Below are 15,759 nucleotides of genomic sequence, written 5' to 3' on the forward strand. Positions count from 1 at the left end.
CGTGCAGAAGTAAGGGGCCACACTGACAGGATGCAAGCCTTTGGGGGAATCTAGAAACTTCCTGCCCAGAGTACGCCAACATCTTTAGCCAACCTACAGGAGACAGATGAGGCCAAGGAGAAGCACTGCCTATGGCCCAACAACATCAGGAGCTCCTGAGGTGGCATGGCCTGGGTGGCAGGGGCCTCGTGGGCTCAGTGGTCAGCCTGGCTTCTACCTGAGGTAATTTCTCATCTGCAGCCATCTAGAAAGATGTCTGCTCAGGCTGCAGAGAACTCTGGGAATTTCTACAGAGAAATCTAAAGACCAACAGAATGAGAGGTTGCAAGGCCACACCCAAACCTCTGAAGGGAACCACAGAGGGAGCACAGCCTGGAAAACTAGAAAAAGAAGGCACCAGCATGCACCAGTCAGGTGATCCAGGTCCACCTAGAGAGCTATCCATTGGTGTGATGTAGACAAACTTGGGGCCTTGGGGACCTGTGGGTAGGGGACAGATGAGCCTGAGCCTGGATGTTGCAAAAAGAGACCCTGTCTTTTTATCGCCCTGAACAGCATGCATCTGAAAGAACCCTTTATGTTTATAGAGGACAATTAGAAGGGGACAAGACTGGGTTGCTGGGGTCTCTCCACAGGTCAAAGTCCTGAATAACCTCATGGGAGTCACACACAAACCCACCTCCCTGGATCCAGGAAGGGTGGGGTGCTGTCCCATCCTGCTGAAGCAAAGGAAAGGCCGAGAGGAGCTGAGTGATCCAGAGTCCAGGGACAGCTTCTGGATTTCTGGCCATAAATGTGGAGAAGTCAATTTTGGAGGAAGAGGAAAAACTACAGCTCCTGTCTGGCTTCATGGCTCTAGACTTGGGGGTAGCTGAATTCAGACTGGGACTCAAGTTTGGCTGAGCAAAAGGGAGTCATTTTAAAAGCCTCGGGCTTTTAGAGCTGAAAGGCCCACAGGCATCCATCCCTCTACTTTACAGGCTGACAGTAGTGCTTCCAGGCTCCCAGGCCGAAGGTCACTGGGCAAGGAAAGACAGGTCAAACTGACACCTGGTTCCACGTACACTGCCCCTGACTCCATGATGATTCAGAGCAAAGAACGGTACCCAAGAGGAAGAGGAGGACTTCACTGCACTCCAACTCTGTTAGAAAACTGAGACTTTCAAGGCACGATGGTATATGGGGTCTAGTAAGTGATGGTGACAGATGTGTCCCCAGGCCTTCCTTAGAAAGGACCTGAGGTACTGTTCCCACAAAGCATCCCAATTGGATTCAAGCCATGCCCTCCGGAGGGAGGAAATGGGAGGTGGTGGCTGTGACCTTCATTGTAGATTCTACCAAGCAGGGACCCTCTGTTGAATGCAAATGACCTACCCTGGTGACACATCGGGCTGGTGTCTACAGGACAAATGTGAATTTCCCTGGCCAGACTCCTCCTGTCTTGTCCCAAGGAGCAGTCCTGGCACCTGATCCCAGCCTGGTGCTATAACCAGAGTCTGGCGCACCCACTCCCCACCCTCGCCTATTTGAGCACCAGATAGTCCAGGCACATTCAAGATGGTAAAAATAGCTACCCAGTCCTCTGCCAGGCCAGGATGCTGCCTGGCACTCAGAGAGCCCTGGCCAGAGAAAAGGCAGAGTGGCTAAGAGTCTGGCCAATGAAAATGGGGAGAAAGCCATGAAAAAAGAGCCTTAGGGTCAGCTCTGGGGATCCCACACTTCTGTCTACAAAATAGGGGAGTGCCCCCAAACAATATCTCGAAAGCCACCTATGGTGAGTTCCGATGGCATTCTCTCTGCCCACCCCATTTGACTCAAGATGAACTATTTCCCAGAGAGACCAGACAACTCAGATCCGCCATGCTCCTCCACCCGGCTACCTTTCCACCAGAAGCTGCAGGCATATCATGTCCCAGAGAGCGTCTCCTGAGGGGACAGCAAGCAAGGTTGACACAGTGCACTCAGAGGTGGCTCTGCACAGTCACGTACCCTCCCGGTATCAGATCAGAGAGATTCTGGGCTCCAGGCAGAAAGCCCCCACCCCAGGTCCACACAGAGGGGACAGCCGCACAGCCCCACTTACCTATGAGCAGAGCTGAGAAAGGCTGTGGGAACACTCTGATTCAAGTTTCAAGTAATTTCCTGCCCAGCCGGCTGGCCAGCCACAGTTCTCAGGCTGAGTGTCCTCCTCAGGCTCCCTGGGACTGTCAGAGGTGGGAGGAGCCAGTGCTGACTGGCCCTGCACACACACACACACACACACACACACACACACACACACACACACAGTACTCCCTCCCTCTCCACTATAGCTCCCCCCACCCTCGGCTCAGGCTCACTCTGGCTTGTAGGAAGCCTGTGGGATCAAACTCTGTCTGTAATCCCAGCCAGCTGGGTCCCCTGGGTTTCACTTATCATCCTGCAGCTATGCAGCTCTTGAATGACATCACGGTGGCTTCCCCTCCAGCCTGGCCGGCCCTGCTTGAGTCCCAACCCAGCCCCAACCTCAACCACAGCTCAACCTGCCCCAGAGCAGGGGCTGGACTCCAGCCTCCCAGCCCAGGCCAACCAAGCTCCAGTCCCCAACCAAGGGCAGCTCCAAACTCCAGAAAACAAGGGAGAGTCAGCCTCCACCTCCGCCCACCCCCACCACTCCAGAGCAAAGGGACTAGGGCAGGGCTACCAGACCTTGGGAGAAAGGAGCATTATGTGAGTGACTGAGATTTCTTTCTCCAAATTTTCCACATTTTTCCCACTCCCAGCAAATGGAAGGCAGAGCAGACAACTTCTCTCCAGCTGCCAAAGCAGTAAGGTGGAGTTTTTTTTTCCCCTTCCCCACCCTGCCCCTACTCCCACCACCTCCAAGCAGAGTCTAGGAGTCAGGACACTTCCGTGGCTTAGAAGAAGAAAAAGACTCCATATGTCCTGGAGAGGGCTGGGGTGCCACTGGAGGTGGCACTTGCCACAAGTCCCAACAGCATTGGCTTCCGGCCCAGCAACCTTGACAGACTGAGTGAAGCTGCCCAGAAAGTCGGTGGGTGGGTGTCTGGCCGGAGCGCCCACAACCGCCTGCAACCGCCTGGATCATCCACTGCCTGCAAGGCTGTTAGTGCCCTTTGTTACCATCTGTGGTGGCCACAAGTGTCAGGGCCACTTTTCTGAGGGTCCCACTTTTCAGGACGCTCACTGTCACCCTCAGCCAGCCACATGTGTGGCCAACCTACTCAGCAACACACAGGCAGGTGCCTGGAAGTTCCCAGCCTGGCTCGCCCTAAAAGGTGAAACCCCAGAGGGCAGTCTCAGGACAACAGATCCTTCTACGTTTGTGACTTATTGGGATCTCAGCTGAAACTTCCAACATAATTCCCAAGCCAGTGGGGGCTTCTCTCCTGGAAGAGTCCCCCTCTGCCATCCTTGGACCCTGTTCCTTTGTGACACTCGGACCCTGCCATCGCTCAAGGCTGTAGCAACTTTGTACCTGTCTTTGCAGCTGAGGAGGGAGAGAGCCAGCCAGAGGAAGACCATTGGTCTCTCCAGCTCCCACTTGCCCCAGCCATTACACACTAGCTCGTTCTTTGCCTACCGCTGCCATCTGCTCCCTATGAATATCGAGAAAATATAAAGGGAGGGACAAAATATTCTGTTACATGGGGCTCAGTAGTCAGTCCCCTGCCTTTACTTGATGACACGGCTGGGCAAGAAAGGCAGACAGCCAGTGTCGCATGCCAGTGTTTGCTTTTGCAGACTAGAAATCAGACCCAGAGCCTTGGCATGTTAGGGTACAGCACTCTACTCGAGCTACAGCCCTGGTCCTCGGACTTCAAAAACCCATTAAAGATGGGGAGGAAGGGGCTAGAAAAAGTATCCCATATCTTGAATTTCCAAATTGGTGGAGACCATAGTCTACAGGGACTACTACAATGGCCCTCTTGCTACCACAGAACCTCCTAGAACTAACCAACAAAGCCCAGGCTCCTAAAAGGGTTAAGGAGCCCCCATCGACATCTCTGTCCCTACCCAGCCCCACAACAACAGCAGCAGCCCAATTCGATTTCATCTGCCCATCTGAACACCATCTGTAGTATTTGGTAAATTGCTAAAATACATTTAACTTAAACCAGTTCTGAGCCCCAAACCCCATGAGATCACAGACTTGCTATGTGAATTATACACATTTTTCTTTTCCTTTGACTTTAAAAAAAAATCTTTTGATAAGAGATCTTATGTAGCCCAGGCTGGTCTTGAACTCATGATGTGATGGCCTTGAATTCCTGATCCTCCTGCCTCTGCCTCCTAAGGGCTTGGATGAGAGATATGTACCACTATGCCTGGCTACCCTTTTCTAATATATATTTTCTAATATATATCACAATACACATACTCCTGAAGTCAGTTCATAAAGAACCAACCAGCCTTGCCCGTGTACAGCCTACATGAAAACCGGCAGGTACAAGAACAAGTGCAAAGCATGATCCCAACCAAACAGCTTTCAGAAAGCAATTGAAGCCCTTGGGGAATCCTCTAAATGCCCTGACTGGCTGGACAGCTTTCCCTTGGGAGGCTAACACAGGATTGAAGCAAGTTCAAGTCCACCCTGGACTACACAATGAAGTCCTGTGTCAAATAAAAGAAAAAAAAAAAAGCCAGGGGAAGGGAACAAGGTAAGGACAAAGGGGAAGGGATACCCTGGCTTCAGGCCCCACCTATCCCCTAAAAGGCAGAACTCTCAGTGGCTTGAGGATCTGTACCTTATGGGTACAGCTAGGTTTGCCCAATGATGGTCCTACTGGAATCGAAACACTCCCTACTGCGACCTTACCATCTCCTCACAAAAGCCCATTTTATCTTTAAAGGAACAGAAACAGGTGATGCTCAACTCTCATTGGCACGGTCTCCCAGGTGATTTTACGGCGTTCTTTGAATATCTCAGAACAAACCAATGTCCTCCAGGAGAGCCTAGTGGTAGTCAGGGTGTGCGATGTCCTTTGAGCCCTCTGGACAGTCCTCCCTCACTGGCTTACCTGTGTCACCTGATCTGCTCTCAGGGCCCCTTGTCACTCTCAGGAGGAGGATCTACAGCAGCCCACATGAGAAGTATGCTACCTTGTACAGTTTGGAAGCCACACTTTTTATAAGACAGCGTCAGAGTACACCTACCCATTGCCTATGCCAACCTATCAGCTGCAATGGTTGCAGCAAAGACAAGAGTCTCACAAAATGGCCCACTCCTGGAGAATATGATGTCATCAAAATGGTACTGAAGCTGCTCTGTACAGCCCTGCTCTGATACCTGAAGCAGCCAGCATTCCCTGCAGCCAACAGGCATCCCTGAGCATGGTAGCTTTATCCATAAGTTCTAGACTCGAGAGGCAGGAAGGCAGACCTAAAGACCTTTGGCTGCCTCCAGGTACCCAGGATTTATCGAGTCCCCAGATCTGATGCCACTGTGGGCAGCCATCCCAGGCCTTTTCCTAGAATCACAGCACAGTCTGCCCAGGGGACATCCTGAGTTCAGCGGCTGGTCCACCCAATCCCATCCACCCAACTCTGGGAAGCAGAGGTCCCCACAGATGTTTAGAGCCAAAGCCAAGATCACAACTCAGCCACTGAGTGATGGAAGGAAGTCCCCTGCTGCCAGATCCGGGACACGTGCACAGAGGGAGGTGGCTGGAGGACTCTAGGACCCTCCTCCCTCCACCCCACACACAGAAGAACCACAAGCATCTCCAGCTGGCCTCACAGTACAAAGAGGGTAAGACACTCGAGGGCTACACTTCAGTGGAGAAGCGCTTCAGCTTGCAGGCCCAGTGACTTCTCCACCCTTCCCAGGACAGCGTTGGCCCAGCAGAGTCCGGATCTGGGGGAAAGGGAGTCCTGCCTGCCATGGTCACAGCTTTGATAGGCTGGGTCCCTTCTTACTGTTCTGTTTCCTGTTTCTGCCCTAACCCCAAGACTGTCAGAAGTCAAAACACACAATTATTTTGTCCCTTAAGAACAAGGGTCAAAGGGCTGAAGAGATGGCTTAGTTGGCAAAAGTGCTTGCCTTGCAAGCATGAAGACTCCAGTTCTATCCCCAGGACCCATGTACAGAGCCAAATGTGGTGGGTGGATGTCTGTAATCCCAGTGATGGTGAAGTGGGCACAGGAGAGCTACTTCATAGTCTGTGAACGGGTCCTTGAAATAAATATGGAAAAGATTGGGGCAGGGCGGGGCAGGGCAGGGACGCGCAGCATCAGATAAGGTTGTCACCCAGGGAATATGTAGCCAGGGCCATTGTGGGTTACAGTGGGAAGAAATGCTATTGGCATACAGCAGGTAGACCTGAGCTAGATACAGGGAAAAGGGTACAGGGAAGAGACGCTGAGTTCCCAACTTGGACTCCAAGTTAGCCGCTTACTGCATGGGCTTGGCTGGCTTAGTTCCCACTGTGGCAAAATACACAGAGGAAGGCATGATGCTCTAAAATTTCTTGTGCTAGGGAGAACCCAGGATCATCAAGGAGGCAGCAGGCATAGTCAGAAGGGTGGGGGCAGGAAGAAGCAGTCTCTACCCCATGACAGACATGTATCAAGGAGCTGAGGGTGCAGGGAGGGAAGGAAAGGGAGAGAGGGAAGGACACTGGGAAAGAGGGGAGGAGGGTCTGTTGCCTGAGCTGGCCACAGTACTGAGGCTTTGTGTGTGTGTGTGTGCGTGTGTGTGTGTGTGTGTGTGTGTGTGTGTGTAAGTGCACATGCATGTTTTAGAAATATACTCGCAGAATGCCCTGGGACCCCACCCCCCACCAGTCCCCTGAAGCACAGCTCAGGGCTACAGGGGTAGGGCAGGCTATCAGGAGTCAACCTTCTAGTGGTCTCCACATGTATTCCAGGAAGGCAGCAGGCAGATCCAGTCTGAGGGTATGTCCCCTGAGAATAGGATAAGATTATGCAGGAAGGGAACTGTCAGTTCCCAGGTAGATAAATGCAATGGATAAAGGATAGAGGGGCATCTATCCATAGCCCTCTGCCTTTCCTCACCTCACACCTCACACAGCCCCCTCACCTGGGAGGTGGAGGAGAAGGCAAAGGAGGACAGATAAGTTTGGGGAGCAAACAAGACTGAATCAATGCCTATAGCCATTCACCAAGAGTCCATGCCTAACTAAGCAACTTCCACTGGTCTCCATGACTGCCTGCTCACTGCAGCAGTTAGGCACAGCTCAAGATGGTCTTGGCTACGTGCTTTTTCTGCTCGCCATGATGAAGAAGCAGCAGACAGGGCTCAGAGGCACCAAGGCAAGCGAAGAAGACAGATGAGACCACGTGACATCGCAAAACCATCCACCCACCCACCAGTAGTAACTAGGCCAGTACTGAGGTCCCTTGAAGGGGCTCCCTGGGAACTGCATGCCTTCCAAGGAGGGCTATGAGCTTGCTAGAATCACACAGCACCAACTCTGAGCAGTCCACAGTCACATAAGGACCAAGCTTCATAAGTGGGTCAAGCTCAATGCTTCACCTAAAATGGTACAGTCCCTCAGCATCACAGATACACTGGGGGTCAGAGGAGCTGTGTGCCTTTAGAATACAGCTTTTTTTTAAAAAGATTTATTTATTTTATTTATATGTCTTCAGACACACCAGAAGAGGGCATCAGATCCCATGACAGATGGTTGTGAGCCACCCTGTGGTTGCTGGGAATTGAACTCAGGACCCCTGGAAGAGCAGTCAGTGCTCTCAACCGCCGGGGCCATCTCTGCAGGCCCCCTACCCTATTTTTAAAGATGTGTGTAAGGTCTGGAAGTCCATGTGTTCCAGCACGTTAGAGGGGGCTGTGTGGAATGGTCCATGGAGTTCTCTACCGAGTAATCAGGAGACTCAGAACACAACAGGGAACTGTGTGAAGGGGTCTGTGGAGTTTCTACATGCGTGAGTGCAGGTCAGCAATGGACACAAATGGTTTGTATTCCCTTGTAAACCAAGCAGTTCCCTTCTGTGATGAGTGAAATGACACACGCCCCCTCCCCACCAAGGCCTCCTCCCCACAGGGAACCTTCCTGGATGGGAGGCAGCCCTCTGGCCCAGCTCTGGCCCTTCCCGCCCTGGCATCCTACAGGGAGCACCTGTGGGGACTCAGTGGCTCTCAACCTTTGTTCATACAGAGGGGCTATGAGGGAGGAAGGGAGAGGAAAGATCTGAGGAAAGCTTTTGCTTTCATATCGAAGTCTGACCTCACTGGCCTGAAGGTGGGGGTGGGGGGCAACATCAAAGAATACTTACTGCTGACTCTTTTCCCCCAAGCAATCAAAGCAACGTACAGCAAACGCCTCAGACAAGCGTCTGTGACAGCTGTCAAAGATGGGGAAACTGGGCGGTGAGAAGTGCGGGCTTCAGCCTCAGCCAGCTTTGCCTGGGCTCACCAGACAAGGAGAATCCAGCTGGAGCCAGCAGGGCTGGAGGGCATCCAGCCCTGCCCCAGGAAGACCTATGTCCCTGTGGGAGAAGCTTTGGGTGCAAATAGTTTCAAGAAAGAAGAGAAGTGGGAACGGGGAGTCTGGAGTAGAAGACAGTATGTCCTCTTTACACAGAAAGTGTGTCTTGTCAGGGAACTCTAGAAGTCACCCATGTTCCTTCACAGACACTAGCCACAGTCACATACGACACCCACACAGGTGCACGGGTGGAAAAATTCACCCCAACTTCAAGAAGAGGCGCCCTGGGGCTTGGCGATGGTGGTGCAGGAGTGTAACCCCAGAACTCAGGAAGTAGAAGTAGGTGGGGTTCTGCACTCAAGGCCAGTCTGGTCTACGGGGTGAGTTCTAGGACAGTCAGAACGACACAGAAACCCCCATCTCCAAAGAGGAAAAGAAAGGAAAAAAAGAAAGAAAGAAAGAAAGAAAGAAAGAAAGAAAGAAAGAAAGAAAGGAAGAAAGAAAGAAGAAAAGAAAAGTCACCCAATCCTGTTTCTTACCCCAAAACTACAAGAGAGTTCTTCCAGTCCTTCCAGTTAGCAGACCTCCTTCCCCATCTACAGCTGAAGCCCATGCCCACCTCTGCCCTCCTCCCTCTACCCACCCACCACACAATAGTGGGGCTTTGCTCAGCAAAGTGTGATTAAATAGCAACAGCCGCAGATGGGGAGGGGACCAAGGGGTGACTGTGGGTGCCTTGGTTTGTTCCTCCAATCCGTGAGAGATTCCTAGAGGCTTGCCCAGCTTCAGGATGATGTCCAGCCTGGTACTGATGTCTGGGACACCTGTTTCTCCCCTCCTGTTGGTCCTGCCACTGGCTAAAGCCCCATTTCTCTGAGGCTATTTTCTGCCCTGGGGCTAGGACATAACCAGTGACTTACAGGAAATCTGTAAATGCGCACCAGCCCATAGTGGTCCCAAAGGCCAGGCCAAGCAATAAAGAGGCCAATTTGTTTCCATCTGAGAAATGCTGAAACTTAATCCCTGAGCGAGCTGAGCTGCAGCAGTGGCGGGCAGCTCCCCAGCCACCTCAGAATTAGCTGCCCCACCCCCACTTGACTCCCAAGCTGCCCCTCTGCAGCTGGGAAGTGGGGGGTGGGGTGTGGGGGAGAAACGGTAGTTTTGTCCCAGCTTGCGGAGGCTGGCCTCTCCGGCCCTGCCATTGGTCTGCAGGGTCTCCGGGATGCAGGCAGGCAGGGTCCCTCCAGACCTCTGGTCGTGTGAAGATATGAGCAGTGTCGGAATGGTGAACAAGGGGGACCAAAACTCAGGCTCCATCATCCCTCATCTGGCTGTGCAAACCATTAGGGAGCCATAATCTCTATGCTTGACCTTCTGTCTGTGAAGCAGAGGCAAAACTACCTGGCTCTCAGGAAAGTGGGCAGAGGTCGAGGAGGTCTTGGCAGTTCTGCAGTAGCTCACTGGGGGGACTCAGAGGTGGGAGCAGTGGCCCCCTGACAGCAAGCATCAATTAGCACAGCCCTTGAAGGAGGGTAACCTGTCACTGTCCGAAACCTTGAGAAAGGGGTCCTAGGAAATAAAACAGCCCATCCCCAAGACCACCTTTGACGGCTTTCTAGAAACAGAAAATGCAAATAATACAAGTATATAATACTATATAATAATATATAATATAATACATAATACTAATGAATAAAACATGGCACATAGGTGTGGTGGAATATTATGCGGCTACAAAAAAGGAGAGCCTCTTGATGTGCTATTTGGAAAGATCTTCATTATCTACCATTTGGTGAAAAAACTAGGGAAAAGTCATTATAATCCTCACAATGGTGACCATCAGACGCTAAGTGACCTGGCCTCATTCAATAGGACCTTTCTCCTATCACAGCCTCCATTTCAGCCATGCTGGCCCCTCCTTATGGTTACTACACATCCTGAGCCCCTGCCCCAGGACCTTTGCACTGGCTATCCCCACCACCTAAACCGTTCTTCCCCAGTTATATACCTGAGCAGCTCAATTCTTTATAAGCTGTCCCCTCAGTAAGATGGTAATCCCGGGATTTAAATTTCTAACCGCCATGCCAGCTGCCCATCCCCAAAACTCTTTCAAGAGCACAGCTCAAGTTTCTCTTGTCTTATAACATACTCAGCTCCCTTCTTGCCCTGTGCCTTTAATTCTGTGTGGGGGTGCATTCATGCAGGTGTTTGTGTGCTTGTGCACATGTGTGGTACTTAGAGGACAGTCTCGGATGTTGCCCCTTAGACTCTGCCTGCTTTTTTGTTTGGTTTGTTGTTTTTGAGACTCATCAGGTAAGCTGAGGTAGCCAACCAGCGAGCCTCACAGATCCTCCTGTCTGCCCCACCATGCTGGGACAAGAAGCACACACCACCATCATACCAGGCTTTACATGGGTCCTGGGGATCAAATGCAGACCCCCATGCTCATGCAAGCACTTTACCAACTGGGCCATCACCCCACCCCCTAATTCCACCAAATACAGAAACCCTGGGGTCTTGTTTCCTCCACTGTCCTCAGCATCTGGGAAATCAAGGGGCTGGCATTCTATAGGTGTTCAGCAAATGCCTAGGGAGTGAATGGGGCAATGTCCCCAAGGAGCCCAGGTATCAACACCACAGGTGTTATGGGCTCCCCTTCCTCCATTCAATACAGTGGGCTCAAGGCTGCCCAGTGCTGGAGTTCAGACATAGCCTGGGAGGAGGATCCCCCAGAGATGAGCCAGCCAGGGGATACAGCCTGCATTAGGACAGCGTGAGTCAACACTGAACATGGAGCCAGAGGTCTGTTTCATGGGAGTTGGCATGGCAAGAAGGTGGCCTGAGTCACTTCAGTATTTTACAAGGCCCCTTGGCTTCGTGATGAAATTCTAGGACTTAAAGTCTAAGACATTGTCCTAAGGCAGGTGCTTTCCTTCTGTCCATTTCAAAGATGGGAATACTGAGGCTCAAAGACTGAGCACCTTGCCCAGGGTCAACAGAAGACAAGCTGCAGAGTGGGGACTAGACCAAAGCAGCCCAAATTCCAACCCCATGTTGCAACCCTCTAGGCCCTGTCTACCTAGAGACCAGCACCCCCTGAGACTAAGTCCCTCCTTTCAAAGGACACTCAGAGGCCCTTCCACATTATTGGTAGAGAGCCCATAAGCTGTCACAGGACTGTAGGAGATCTGACAGGGAGAGGCAGGGAAGGAAAGGGAGTCAGTCAGAAGAGATAAATCACCCACGGGCAGCCTGGGAAGTGGAGGGAGGGATGGCATCCAGGAAAGGACTGATCCTCTGCCAGACCTAGATCCCTTGAAACAATTTCCCTAAAACAGCCCCCAAACTGTCAGTGGGACAGAAAGCAGGCAAGAAGACTGACCCCAGAGGGAGGGTGGGGTTCTGCAGCAGGAAGAGCCCAGCTCTATAGCTTGAATGGCCTCCGGGAGGGCCCCAGCATGAAACAACTTCTTGATGAAGCTGTTGATGAGGAGAAGTGGCCAGGGCAGGCCAGGGCAGGCCAGGCCAGTCAGCTGTGGAGCTGTTCATCAGTAAGCCAGAGGCCAGACCCTATGCACCAGCCTCAAGTGCCAGCCCCAGCAAGCATTTAGGGAGAGCAAGACCAGACATCCCCAAAGCAGGGAGGAGGGACACCCCAGTACTGAGAAGCATACTCCAGAATCCAGAAATAACACCATCCCCACTGAGGGGCTGGGTTCTAAGGCAGACTGAAGCCCCCCTAGAGGTCAACAACCACTAAAGATAGGTCCTAACAACTGCTGCTGCCCAGGGAAGTCAGCGGGCCCAGAGGTGTATCCATGGGCGCGATCCCAGGACCTGTAAGTGCTGTTGGCCTGTTAGACAGAGTCTACCAGTCAAGAGGTCAGGACTTGTTCTCCTACAGTACCACCGGGCACTCTCCTAGCAAAGGGGCCTCTGAAAGACTGAAATCACAAGGCAGAAAGTATCTTCAACATCAGAGACACAATGAGCATTAAGGCCCAGGCGTGGCCGAGGGACTCCAGTGAACACGGACCCACCCACCCTCAGCAGCACACAGCCTCTGCCCCACCCCTTGTTCTATACACCCTCACCTCCCACAGATCTAACATCCACCAAAGACCCAGCCTTCAGGAAAGCCTCTCTTTCTGCCTCAGCTACCACACCCGGCCTTGGGTGCTTTCCTTAACCTCAGCTTTCTAGACTTTGACCAGTGTCCCTGCCTCTTAAATCGGAGGAGTGATCCTATATTCACTCCCAGGTTCCAGTCACATGCAGTCCCTCTGAAGACAGCTGCTTTGAGTCAGGAGGTCAGCACCTGGCTAGGATCCTTTCCCACTGGCTGTGTATTCTCAGGGTAGCAGAGAAACTTATGTGACTCCCAAGCATCCCCAGACTTGGCTTTCCAAACCCCAGGTCTAACTTGGTGCCTACCACTTAGAGTAAGTGAATGATTAAGAAGCGAGGGAAGAGATTGGGGGAGAGATGGCAGGGAGGTAAGGAAGGAGGGATGTCAGGACCGTTGGAGGATGGAAGGAAGGGTGGAGGTGGGGAGGATGGATGGAAGAAAGGAAGAAACATGGACGGATGAGGACGGGAGGGTAGATGAATGGCAGGAGGGAGGAAAGAGAGGTAGAAGGAAGAAAGGATGAGCAGAAAGCATATTTGGTAGATCAGAAAAGCTTGTGATCAGTGAGAACTTCAATTCCATTTCTTAGCTCTGACTGGAGATGGCACCCAGGGCCAGGGCTGGCTAGCCTGCATCCATTCATCTCCAGGTCAGACAGGAGAGGAAGAGGAGCAGGGCCTGAGGGGACAGAACACATGTTCCTTGTCCCTGGCCTCTCTCTGGGCACTGGGCTGCTGGCAGCGAGCTTGGCACTGCTCAGAGTGCGGCTCCAGTCTTCCACCTCCACCCGATGGCAGAGATTGGGAGACCAAAAGACTCATTCATCAGGGCAGGGATCGGCTTACGCCATGCTCCGGACACAGGCTGCTGCCCAAGCCTGCCAGCAGCAGTGCGGGGCAGGCCAACGGAGGGACCAAGGGCATTGGGACAGGACAGCCCTAGCCACTGGGAAGCAATGCTAGGCAGGTGGCTGGCACATGCTAGGTCATGGGGGTTGTGTCCTTTATCCACAGGGTCACACCAAACGTGTTTGAATCCACAGATTGATCCCAGCGTATTGGAGAAGACTCCTCCTTTGAGGGATTGGAAGAGGAATCCAGAATCCTTCCAGCAGCCATTTCATTAATATGTATATCAATGTCACTACATACATCCCCAGTGAGACCCAGCCCTGGCACCTCAGTGTCTCTCTGCTCCAGGGGGCCAGGAGGACAAGGCAGGTCTCCCTGCTATGGCTGACCAGAAGAAGTCTTAACAGACGCCTCATTCAAACCTTTCCTACTGGATCAAGGCCCATCACACAGAATGTGATGTATCAAGGACAGAGGCTTCCATCAGCACCTTTGACTTCTCTCCTTCTCCCACCCACCTTGAAGTCACAGTCCAGAAGAGCTGGCCTCTCTAATATCCTGTGAAGATTTCCTAGCAAAAGCCAGCTTGAGAGCCCAACCTTGTGGTGCAGCATTCAGGAGGTTAAGGCAGGCTATCTCAGGCTCAACACTAGCCTGGGTGTTACGGGTTGATTCTGGAATGCCTCCACACACTCGTGTCTTGAATGTTTGGCCCCCAGATTGTGAATTATTTTGAAGGCTTTTAGAAGGACATGTCTAGGGAACCGGCTGCTAGAGGTTGGTCTTGGAAAATGATGCCACCCTTTGATCCAGTGGTCTCAGCCTTTGGCTCCACCACTGTGAACTGTTCCTCTCCCACAGCACACCCTCCACCAGTCCTGCTGCTATGGAAGAGCTGTCTCTTACCACCACACCATCTCCATCATGATGAACTGAAGTACCTTTAAAACCATGAACCAAATCCCCCTCCCTCTATAAGCCTTTTCTGTCAGGTATATAAGTTTCACACACACACACACACACACACACACACACACAGAGAGAGAGAGAGAGAGAGAGAGAGAGAGAGAGAGAGAGAGAGAGAGAGAGAGAGAGAGAGAACACAGAGGCCTCTTCTCATCCTCAATGGACAGATACCTTGAGCAGGGAGCATGCTTGGCTAGAAGAAGCCATGTGAATGGAGCTGTTTGTTAGTGCAGCATCTGTTGGCCTATGCTGACTAATGAAACCACTCTGCCTTTTCTTTATCCTGGAGCCCAAAAGCTAAGAAGCTAGGATCATCTCAGTCTCTCATAAGCCCCAAAGAAAACACTGGCTGAGCTCAAAATGAGTAGAAATGGTGTCCACTCCTATATCCCATTTCTACAGGGAGTAAAAATGAAGAGCCACAGGAAGGTGTCACCAGGGACTCCCAGGACCCAAGCCTCAGGCCTCCTAGACTAGATCTTCCTCTCCATCTTGCTGTGCCATTCCTCTGTGTCATTTCTCTTTTCACTTGCTCCCTTTCCATAGTATCTTTCCCTCCCCCATCCCCCCAGCTCTCTCAAAAAAGAAGTCAGTCCTTGGATAACCTCACTGCCACAATCAAGGGACTATGACTCTTCCAGCTGAGACAGAAGAATTGAAGAGAGTTAGAACTCTCCCCTAAGAAAATATATGGTTCTCCTCAGAGCCCAGAAAACCAAGAAAGCTCAGACACCTGCCCTGGCTCATCTAGGTACCTCATACAAGCAATGGATACCAGCATCCTTGCCATCCCCACCAGGCCTGGGATGAACTTTCTTCTCCCTTCACCCTGGCTGCCATGTGAGAATCTGCTTCCACAGTCCCCTTTACCCAGCACCAGCCCTGGCTCCCTAGCCTTACTCCCAACAGCCTGATGGCCAAGGCGTCAGAGGACATCAAGCAGAGGGTACCGGGGCAGCTTGGCTTCCTGGTCCCTCAGAACAGAGGTCGTCCCACCCTGTTACTGAAACTTGTTTCAGAGAGTGGTGTGTTGGAACCATCTCGAAGAATTTGGACACGGCTCTTTGCAGCATAGGCAAAAACAATGCCCTGCCCCCGTCCCAAGGGGTGCTGGGACCTGGGCCTGGGGCTCAGAACTCAGGCCAAGGAACTAATGGGACTCCTGGAGGCTCACACTGTGGTGTCAGCCAAGGCCAAGCTGGCAGGCTCCACACCAACCCTGAGGGAGGTGGAGGCTGATTTGAGGAGGAGGGAAGCAGGGGTCAGACAACTTTCCTCCACAACTCAAGAAACCCAGGATCCTCACTTTTCCCGACCAGGAACTTAGGGTTGAGCCATCCCCTCTGGGTCACAGGCTGTGGAACACAGTGCCTACATGAAGAGAGAGTTGGCCACAGCAAAA

The 15,759-nt window shown here is 52.1% G+C and overlaps 1 protein-coding gene across 22 annotated transcripts in view; it reads right to left on the bottom strand.

Moving 5' to 3' along the window:
• Tns1 (tensin 1) overlaps nt 1–15,759 on the bottom strand; it is a 210,940-nt gene that overhangs the window by 50,166 nt on the left and 145,015 nt on the right. Inside the window, exon 1 of one of the 22 annotated variants that reach the window (XM_063266972.1) lies at nt 2,084–2,237. The gene's annotated coding sequence lies outside the window, so the exon portion shown is untranslated. 22 annotated transcript variants of the gene reach the window in all.

The sequence above is a fragment of the Rattus norvegicus genome, chromosome 9 (genome assembly GCF_036323735.1).
Source record: "Rattus norvegicus strain BN/NHsdMcwi chromosome 9, GRCr8, whole genome shotgun sequence".
NCBI classification, from domain to species: domain Eukaryota; kingdom Metazoa; phylum Chordata; class Mammalia; order Rodentia; family Muridae; genus Rattus; species Rattus norvegicus.